The sequence below is a fragment of the Rhipicephalus microplus genome, chromosome 3 (genome assembly GCF_043290135.1).
Source record: "Rhipicephalus microplus isolate Deutch F79 chromosome 3, USDA_Rmic, whole genome shotgun sequence".
Classification (NCBI taxonomy): domain Eukaryota; kingdom Metazoa; phylum Arthropoda; class Arachnida; order Ixodida; family Ixodidae; genus Rhipicephalus; species Rhipicephalus microplus.
This window is the reverse complement of record NC_134702.1, coordinates 119,788,222-119,799,327: the sequence shown is the minus strand read 5'-3', so window position 1 is coordinate 119,799,327 and position 11,106 is coordinate 119,788,222. Positions and strand designations below refer to the sequence as shown.

Genomic DNA, 11,106 nt, shown 5'->3' with positions numbered 1-11,106 from the left:
TGACTACGCTCACTGCAGGGCAAAGTACTTTGCCATGTCCCACCGGTCAACTCGGTCCTGTGCTTGCTGCTGCCACTTTATACTGTTACGACCGAAGTTTGCAGGCATCGACGGTCCGAGATGCGAGTCATCGACGCAGGAGGAAGAGAAACTTGAAGAAGGTCTATTTACATGCTATCTTACATCGGATATAATAGCCTTAATAATCACCTTCAAAGGCTTTGTAGTTATTTTTGTCTGTTGCGTTTGATGCTTTAGTGATGTTACGTTTCTTAATGAGCCTATTTATCTGCTGGGACAGCTTTCTAGTTTCCTTTCAAACTACCGCACCTCCAATTTTCACTACACACTTCGTAACAATACTGGTCAGATTATCACTCATTGCGCCAACGCTAAGGCTGGTTTTCCAAGATAAGAGCTGAGTATCTCTTCTGAGGTTAGACTATGAATTCCTCTACTTGCCTTATCAGTGCTAGCTCATCGATTCGCTTCTTGCGTATCAGTTTCTGTCGTTCCTTCTTCAAGTGTAGGTGCAATCGAGACCTTAGCGTTTATGGTCACTGCATTGTGCATTCCCAAGAAATTTCACATCTTGCACGATGCCTGGGTGTGCACTCAGTGTAAAGTGTATTTCGTTCCTACTTTCGTGGTGAGGACTTTTCCGTGTCCGCCTACGGTTCACTCGTTTTCGGTAGACGGCATTCAAAATTCATAGAATATTGCTTTCTGCGAATGTTACTAACACCTCCACTCAGGCATTTTTAGTACCGACATTAATGTCCCCTACTGAATGTTCTCCAGCATGTTTCTTTTCCAGAGTTCTTTAATCGTATGAGTTGCGAAACTCCCCATAGGTTCTATGTATCAAAATCCGGACACGTCATTGGCTCCCCTGTTGGGAGTGAGCGAATTGTCGCGCTACCTGATGATCTCCACGCCCATTAACAAAAGAATTATTTGTGTTTTTAGTTGCCACTCCCATGTGATTAAAATGTCCACTAACTTGCGAGAAATGGGGCCAACTGCGTGTCCCGATTTCTAAACACAGTTTTGCAACTCGTATAATTAAATACCTCTGCTTCTTCCCTACCTTGGCATTTAGGTCGCCCATCAGTATAGTATATTGCGTTTTTGCCTTACTCATTCCGACTCAATGTCTTCATAGAAGCTATCAACTACTACGTCAATATGGCTGAATGTAGGCACGTCGACCTCTATCACCTTCATAGTGTATCTTTTATTGAGTTTCATTACGATACCCACCACCCTTCTATTGTCGCTATAGTATTTTTCGATATAACCTGCTATATTTATGTGGATAAGGAGCCCCACCCTCCGCTCTGTCGGCCAAGCCACTATAGCAGAGGACGTGCCCATTCTGTAGCGCTGTGTAGGCGTCTTCTGTCTTCCAAACATCACCAAGCCCTATTACATCCCTCTACTTCCTCAAATGGAACAGCTACATTTGCCTCACTAAAAAAACGTCTAGCGTTAAATGTTGCCAAGTTCGGATTTGAATGGTGGCCTCTCCAGACGAAGAGATTATTAGCAACCTCTGTTGCGGCGCAGATCTGACCACCGCTGTGATTAGTTGCTTCGCAACCACTGGGAATTCAGGGCCGAGGGTTACTTGGTGTATCCTAGTTGGAGGTAGTGGCCAGATACTGGCTAGTGCGGCCAATTCTTCTCTGGTGAAAGAGTGCGTTGCCAGTGGTGGTCACTGGTGAGGTCGTACCCCAGGCTTTTTAATGCAGTTCCATCATCACGCGATTAATTTTTTTAATCCAGTTGGGCGCTGGGTGGCACCCAGATTAAAACCAAGGACCTCTTGCACACGAGGCTGATACTCTAACCACTACGTCATTACTGCAACATGGCACAGAATCAAAAATACAAAGAAGATCCCACATGTCGTCGATGTCTTCAAGTTAGCACCACCATATTGTACCGACTTGCACAGCTAACCTTCCTGCAATGTCTGTTTTCTTCCTTTTTTTTCTGTAAACTGTCTCGTGAAGATAGAGTTATGGTTTCATTCAAGAAATTCATGCGTAATCCGTAAACTCAATTTAACGCTGGACCGTCGAAGTCATTTCCACTGTAGCCGAGTTTCACGCATAAACCACAAATCTTGGCCAAATACACTGTGTCTATTTTTCTGCCGTAGCGCTGGCGCCTTTTTTGCTGCAGAGGTTTATCACGTACAATCCACGCGTAGCCATGAGGGGTAGTCATGTGTTTCATAAAGCCTTCTTTGTCGCCTCTTTTCAAGACAGGCCACGGTACCGTGGAGACGTCTGAGCCGGCCACTACGATGTGTGTGGGCACAAAAGCCCGTTCAAATTTTTCCGGTGCAGACCTGTCTACGACGCGGCTTATTATTTAGAGAGAAAAAAAAAACCCAGCGCTGCGAGCTTGGTTGACTTTTTTCACGAAGGAATGATTGCAGCTTCAGAATGTTACATACTTACAAAGACATGCTAATTGTTTCACATGGGCATGTCTCTAGTCAATTAGAATACATATTGCGGTTTGAGCTTGTAAAACCTTAGAAATTATTGCTTTCGTTAAAAGTTTCATTTATGAATTTTGATAATAATTGAACATACCTCAGCCCACTAGACCAATTGCAAGTGCTTTTATATAGTTTCTAAGACTGTTCTGCTATGAACGAAGAGGGTGTATATATGTCAACGGCCTGTGTTTTATTAGAACAACTTTTAAAATTCACGTGGCCAATTTCGTTTGAGTAATTTAGTAACAGGTGAAATGTGCCTCGCGCATGGTGAAGCAGGAAATGTTACTATTTACTTAAGAGTTTTATCGAAAGAAGAAAGATCGTGTCAGGGCCACCTTCTTTTGTTATGGGTCATTATTTCATGAAAAGAATTCAATAGACTAGATGTGTTTTACTTACGAACAGGCAAAGCTTTGAGTATCTCTAAGGCGAAATTGGTTAGAGTTTGTATTTACCTCCGTTTTCTCGGAATTCACAAAAGATGTGCAGGTTTGTAACATTCCCGCTGCTTTTTCCCATGAGCGTTGATGTGAGGTTGGCACTTGCAGTTGCGCAAGGTACTGTATATTTTCCTGACGTAAAGTTTGTGCCACCTGAAAATCAAGAAAACATAAAATTATGAGTAACATCAGAGAAAGTTTGTGCTTAGCTATATTACAAGGTAACCTTAGAATGAATCTGTTACAGGATCGCAATTAGCCTGCACCATTGATAAAAACTTATATTTGCCGCCTCGGATACTTCGTACCCCTATAGGTTTATGTTAAACTTTTAACAATGCTTACAGGTGCAGATTTCTCATGGAATAGCAGCTCTGGTGTCACCTTTTTTATAGAAACTCAAATTGAATGTCTTGGAAGAAAGCGATGACTTGAAAGCGTCCTTGAACTCTACCCAACTTGTCTTTCGATGCCTACATATCCATGTTTAAGAAAGGTGTGAGAACAGTACTTTACCTACTGCTGTCATCTGTCTTACTTACCTTTCCTTTGTTATGCTAATTTTTCTGTGACCAGTTGCGTAGCATTGGGGTGGCACACCAGGCCCGTGCCCCCCATCCCTCACCAATTTTTTTCACCATGGCATATAGAGCAAAAAAATGGTTATTTCATGAAGAACTCCAAATCGTCGTGGTGCACCCACTCTCCGCGGTAAAAAAATTGCTGCATATGCCCCTCCTTGGGACACACCATTGTATCCTAACTATTTTCCAGCATTTTACTATGCGACTCATTGTTATGTATTTTCAAAAACAACAGTCGCATGACTGAAAGTTGTGCCCGTTGGTGACAATACCTGAGCTTATTTTAGCACAGCGCATGACTAGACAGGCGTTTGTTTCAGGGGATTGTATGCTGACGTGTGTCGCAACATGTTGTGCAGTGCCACTGCGCACCAATTTTTTATGAAGCTAAAGTTCTATCAAAAACAGCGATCAAATCACACGAGAAATAACTGAAACATATAATAGCAGAGAAAGGGGGAGGGGGGAATGCATTACGTGCCTCCTATAGCCCTACATGATAGCGATGTTAGTATTTTAGATAACACAATATCTTTCAAGCTGTTAAAGAGTACACGTGGGGTGTGTCAGTTTTTTTCTTTCATTGTTCAAAATTTGAGCTGACCTGCCATTTTTTTCTTCAGTGTGGTCACATGGTGTGTAGGTTGGAGTGTTCTTTTTTCGTCCACGTTTTTATTGAAAATTGAAAAGTGAGTCAGCACTGTGGTTGGTTCCTTGTTGTCTTGTGTCTGCGTAGTTGTGCGCTGAGATAAAGTATGTTGAAACATTCGCGATGCTGCGCGCTGCTTCTGTTTCACCCTGTTGAAACTGTTGGTTTTGATGGTACATTGGACAGTCATAAATATAATGTGAGGCATGCATTCCAACATCAATAAAGCAGCACTGAAAATTTTGTTTCTTATCCATAGCTTCGACAATTGCCGAAGCTTCCGAACCATACAATAAGTAATACACGTCTCCCTCGTGAATGTCGTTTTTATGTTTAAAATGCGCAAATTTTTATGAAAACATGATGACCACTTTCAGTCAGTCAGTTATATATCCACTTTCTGCTAGATTTTAACAAAGCAATCAATATAACTTGACTCAAGTCGTGAGAAAATGCCTAAATCAGCCACTATATTTCACGATCCTATAATTTTCAACCACAATCTACTAATACCTAGCGACCCTTTGCAAGACCATTTAAGGTAGTCAGAGAAAATGCCTTATGCCTATTTTTCTTCGTTTATAGTGTTTATCCGGTGAGGGATGTGACAGATGCCCTGTGTTCACAGAGGCATGTGTTCGACTTTGCTTGCAATTGCCGAAACCGTGCTTGTTTGTTTGCGGCATATGAACATGCGGATGTTTGAGACAATACATACCAGCAATGAGGTAACGAGCCTTTGCCCACCTGTTTAATGCATTGCATTTACTCACCACGCTTCCTGTTCCGGGCGGAAGTGTGAATGTTTTGCTCATTGATGACACATAGAATAACGAAAGGGCTCGCTTGAAACCTTCTGTGTTCTTTCTGTCTTAAGCCTAGTGGAACATTAGCGTGCTTTATCTCGATAAAAACGTGCCATGCAAACGTACTTGGGTCAGTTGACTGGGCCCCTTGTGAGTTCCGCAAACGTAGCTGTAGAAGTCCTTGCAGGGGTCCTTGTAGAAGTCAAGTTTTGTCCTTAGCCACTGGGTGGTGAAGCGGCACCAGGGATTTGTGCATACACTTTGGTTTGAGCCCCGCGATGGTTTGACGTAATGTGAAGGACTAAACGTTCCTCGAGAAGGCGGTTGAGGCACAGGTTGTGAAGGACCTAACGTTCCCCGAGAAGCCGGTTCAGGCTCGGGTCCAGACTTGGATGATGTTGTGTCGGCCACGTCGAACGAAGACACTGAGCGAACGTAGTACCCGTGCAGTCCTCCTGCCTAACGAATGCGGCACAAAATGAGATTTGTACAGTTGATGTTTGCTACTATTTCTACTGCTGCATCAAATATTTTTACCCGTTTCTTTAAGAAAGACTCAAAAGAATGCATGCCCATGACTTCTCGTGCTATAAAATTACGGAAATGTACTAATACTGCGTTTCTCGGAATAATGATATATCAACGTCATACATCAAAACAACTTCAGTTAATCATGGAACTTGAACTGAGCAAAAGACGAAAGTCCAGTCATTAGAAAACGTATACGAAGGCTTGTATTTGTCCGCTATTTGTTGCCAGCCTGCCTTTTGTTTGCTCCGTAGTTCACCTTGCGTAAATTTTAGTAAACTGACGCAGTATGGCATTCCGTTTAAAGTAAGAACCAATGAAGTTTGTCCCGCTAGAGGTGGGAGTACTATTAAGATAAAAAAAAACTTCCATAAGACGAAATTATACTCTGTCAAACAAGGAAATATCATCACCACAGCTTTTCTTTGCGTGCTTTAAAAAGATGTTTAAAATACTAGACATATATTACATAGGAATAAACATTAAAAGATGACACCACCACAACTTAGAACTGACGTATGGAGCAATGACACAGACGAGTTGCAAGAAACACTGACGTAGGACTGACGTAGGACTGAACATGATAACGCGAGCAATCATGATTATGCCCAGTTGCATAGCGCACGATAAACATTTCCAGAGTGGCAATATAGCCCTCGGTAGTGTTGAGTGCCTAACGGAAGCCCTGGACTTTAATAAACTTGCTTTTATTACTGAGAGGTAGAGCTTGTGAATAAGGATGGACTGCAGCACTACCCACATACATTCTGAAACATATGTCAGTTAATTTACAAACATCCCTGAGTTCGACACGGTGGTCTTGTGGGTAAGGTACTCGGCTGCTTACACGCAGGTCACGGGATCGAACCCAGGCTTTGGGGGCTGCATATTCAATGGAGGCTAAACTACTGTAGGCCCGTGTTCCCACATTTGGGTGCAGGTTAAAAGATATCACGAGGTCCGAATTTCCAGAGTCCTCCACTACGACATCTCTTGTAATCATATGGTGGTTTTTGATGGTTAAACCCTTTATATTTCAATCATTAACAAGAATTACTGAAAGCGAAACGATGCAATCATTGTGTAAGGATAGCACCTAAATATGGGGTGGAAGCGAAAAGAAAAGAAAACAAATGCAGCGATTTAGAGTACGATAGAACGAACAAAAATGATCGGCGAATCATAAACATAAAATACAGGAAGAGAACAAAGTTGATTTTAAATCGAAGTGTGGGAGCCAACAAGCTGGCTATTGTCGTTGGGAATAATAAGTGGGCCGGGGCAGATAACGTAATGTTATGGGCTTAAAATTCAGCATATGCAACGCGCCACACGAATCGATGTCCTGTGAAGCCTAGGTGACTGTGGTATTATTTGAAATATGAGAGTCTTTCTTGGGGTTCTTAAACTCAAAACTTTTGTTCTGTCTGTCTTTCTGTCAGTCGGCTGACTTGTCTGTGCGCCAACCAAAACGGCTAAACTGCAACTGCATTCGCAGCACCCACCGTTACTGGTATGGTTTCTGCGTTCCTACTTGTGCGTATTGCCGAGTAAAAAGCAAATGTTGCGCATATTTGAGGCAGAACATCAATACCTCAATATTTTGTGGCATTTTTCTTTGTACTTGAAGAGGCATACGTTAGTTATACTCGGAACCAAAGCCTTTATTACGCTGCTCTAACAATGAAACTCTGCACAAAAAGGTGGGTGTTTTTTAGTCTTTCCTAAGACAATATGGTGATAGCACCTACCCATCGCATTGCATTCTACTCTATATGGCCTCCGAAATGCGCGCGCACGCCACGCACTTACTACATCAGGAACCATCGTTTCATTTACCAAGGTAAATGCCTAATGGCCCACATGCGTCACGCAGCGTAGAGCATATATTCTCCCTTCGAGACCAGAGTAGCGCCTACGTCCTCGATCTTGCCTGGTTAGCATCCATACTTATGCGGTGAAGCTGCGCTCTGTTTTTGTAGGCGACTTTCTTAAGCCTACCGCCCTTCGACGAAGCTTGTTGCTGATCGCCAGTCGACATGCCTGGCGTGTCGATGACTGGTGAAGAAAGAAGAAACACCTGCTTTCGGGACTGTGAGACGGAAGTTCAAAAGCATTTCTTTGTTGTCCTGTAGGCATTGCGAAGTAGCGTAGTGCCGAATAGCATGCACCGCCACTGCAACATTGCCAGGGAAGCCAAATGTGCAAGCCAGGCAACAACTCACGAAGACAACATATAGGTCTTCCGAAATTCAAGGAGCGCCTCACAAAGCCCAGAACATTCATTATTTCAGTACGTTTTTGAAAAGGGTGCCGAATCTACAAAACTACTTTGCTGTCGAAGGTTAAAAACATAAAATTAAATGAAATAAAAGCACCAGTTTGCAGCTATCGAGCTATGGAGCGCACAACGGTCCTTTAATGGATTCCGAAGGGGCGGCTACCCCTTTCAGCGTTGCAGCCTGTGCACCAGCGTTTTTGCAGTGCATACTAGCTAGCAGCGTTAGAAAACAAATGCACTACTGTGCTATCTTAATGTAGCATACACCGTTACTCTAACGCCGCGTAGAGTGCCTGGATGCGCTCGTTTGCCGCCGCTACGCCTATCAAGGCACTCTAAAACGTCGCCTTCAGAATTTTATTCCTTGATTTTCTCGCACTGAACATCATATAAGTACTTTATTATCTTTCTTCAGATGGAAGACTACTGTCTTTGGATGACATTTGCAGTAAAACAGGCAGATACAAGGCCAATTTTTAAACACAAAAGTGATCGCTGCCGGAGTCCACCACGACTTCTATGACGTACTTATGTCAAGAAAATCACGTCAAAAAATACATATGATCAAAAGCCAAAGGGCTGCGTCAACAAGTGTTCAACCCACGACGTCTTGGTTCGCGACAAGAGATGCCGGGGACGTTGTCCACTGTGGTACGGTTGCATACACAATAGCCTTTATAAATGCGTCTTGTATATATGTATCACTCTCTTGTCACCAGGCTCTTGCTAAAGTGAAATATAACATTATTACCACGAAACTCATGATTACTTCCGTCGGAGTCGTTTCAATGCATTCGTCCAGTTTGTTGTGTTTTGAGTATAATAAGCGCAATTTGTTGAAGCATTACCACAGCATTGGGGTTACCCTGCCATCACCGTTGGCCTTGCTGATAGCATTCATTTCTGCCAAAAATAGCGCCGCAACGGGTGACTACTTCGCGTGACCATACGTCTTGCGTTCCCAACCTATGCTCAAACCGCGAAAAATTGCAGCTGTCAAAGAGGAAGAAGTGACACACGTTGGTTACCTCTGTTCTGAGAAATACACGGCCTTAGCCTAAGTTTAGCGTCTAACCAGTGACGCTCTTATGGCTGCCACACTGATCAATTCTCATTTTAAGTCTACCACGACCTTCTATGACAACAAGGATCAGTTTATTCATTGATTATGGAGGTTAGACATAGGGATGCAGATGTTCCCCAGCGTCAATGTGGATGACTTCATAATGAACGATCAGCGTGGATGCGTCCACGTTAAGCGCATCTACTCGCCGCGCGATCGAGCCTAGTTGCCACCTGGCGGCAACTTGATGAAGCGTTCAAGTGTGGATTGCTCCGTGCGTCGTCTGCTGGCCACGTCATTTTTCTATGTGCGCATACATCATGCACGCTCTCAAAGTGTGGATTTTTCGTTCATGTCAAAGCAAGTGGAACTGCTTCTGCGTATGCCTGAAACAACTTACGAAAGCATTTGTCCTGCTCGGCTGCTAATGCATTGTAACACGACCGGCGAGTGCAACTTTCCGGGGTGCTGTTTATCGTCCTCGTACCCTTCATTTACCAGAATACCTTCAAAGTGGGTGCCGCTTTCGGTTTCAAGCACATTGTAAAATGCTGTTGGTATCCTCCCAAACAAAAGCACCAATAAGTATTCTGTGAATGCAGCATTTTAGCGACTTGGTTGTAAAGAAAAACGAGTCTTTAGGCCACGTTCTTTCGCGCCGTTCGTAGGTGTAAAACTACGGCTGTAGTTTATCCATCATGCGAGGAGCCCTAAATGTGTTTATCTGGTCATGGTACCATTGCATACAAATATTACTATCACATTACCTGCCACATAAAACTGTACTTAAAACAGAGTTACTGTGCGCTACCGAGTGCGTTGCTCCGGAACGTTTCAAACAGCCCCGACGTTCAAAATAATTGAGGCGGAATACCTTAGATATATTGTTTTGTAACTTCACTAAAGATCTGATAATATTTACATTGTCATCAGCGTTTGTGTGGCATTGTTGTGGGGCATTGTTCACTAAAAATCTGATAATATTTACATTGTTATCAGCGTTTGTGTGGCATTGTACTGACAGAAGGCAGCGGTCATATTTTGTCTAAAAAACAGAATGTATGCTTGTCGCATTAACCAGACCTCTTTTGTAGCATTGTAATGCACGTATTCCATCGACTAACACTTATAAGCTGAACACTTATACAAGGTTTTTACATATTTATTGGTGCAAGAACATGTCCGTATACGTGGTCACCGCAGTGTAGCACAAAGTACTGTCAGCCCTTAAGCTTTTATGACCAGACTTATGGACGATCACACTTGTCATCATGAACAGAATTAGGAAAAAATATATCAGATGCGTAAAGAGGGCGAATAGTGGCACCGAAGTAATTATAGTGCGATTGAAGACAGCAGAGTTTTCAAATACCGGCGTTAATTGGACGCCCAGAATACATCTATCATTAGATTGCACTTGCGTGTTTGACGTGTTCTTGTCTTCATACTTCTTTGCAAGACGGGTAGCAAGCACAATGTAACGAAAACGCTACGTTTGAGGATAGTGTTATTTGTGTACCAAGAAACAGGTACCTTGTGATTCGACGAACTAAGCATTGCAGACGATACTTGGGAAACGTGAGGTGCCCGTGAAAACGCGAATTTCTGCAAAGATGGTGCACCATGCACGCTCAACAATTCTTCATATTTGGTACAAACTGAAATACACATAAGAAAGCCACACCACCAGACATAACAGGAATAAGTTTCGCATTTCATGATTATTGGGTTGAAAGACACACTTGCAGCGTTCATTTGTTAAAGAGTCCTCACCGTGCTTGATGTGCTATCTGTGGACGAGGTAGACTGCAGAAAAATTACAAGGAGCAAGCAGCACACCACTAGAGGCAGCACAGCGAGCAGGCACAATCCGGATATTGTGGTTCCTTTCTTATCTCTTCTGCTGCGTAGCTCTTTCAAGTTGTCCACACGTAGTAGCTCCTCGCCCCGCATGCGTTCCCCGAGTCTCTGTGTCGGATAAACAGTAATATTCGTATAAGGAAGAGTCAGGTCTCTGATGCCACCAGTCTTAAAGAAGGCCACAAAAGTGCGCACGCTTTCAATTGGAGGTAACCTTGGCTTTTAATGTTAAAAAACTCTTCGCAAAAGTACCACCAATAAGAATACTCAAACAGACGTTGACAATGGAGCGCAGTGTACTAGCTTTTGAATGATATGGGTTTCCCGAATAATAACAATCGTTCCCGAATAATAACAATCGTGAATATTCTTGCAAA

General features: G+C 43.0%; 1 long non-coding RNA gene across 1 annotated transcript; it reads right to left on the bottom strand.

Moving 5' to 3' along the window:
• Positions 1-3,010: 3,010 nt before the first annotated feature.
• Positions 3,011-10,719, bottom strand: LOC142803315 (uncharacterized). Its single transcript, XR_012894052.1, has 3 exons — positions 10,643-10,719; positions 5,124-5,456; positions 3,011-3,111 (listed from the first exon to the last, which is right to left on the bottom strand). It is a non-coding gene; the product is annotated as an uncharacterized LOC142803315 (long non-coding RNA).
• Between the last annotated feature and the right edge of the window lie 387 nt (positions 10,720-11,106).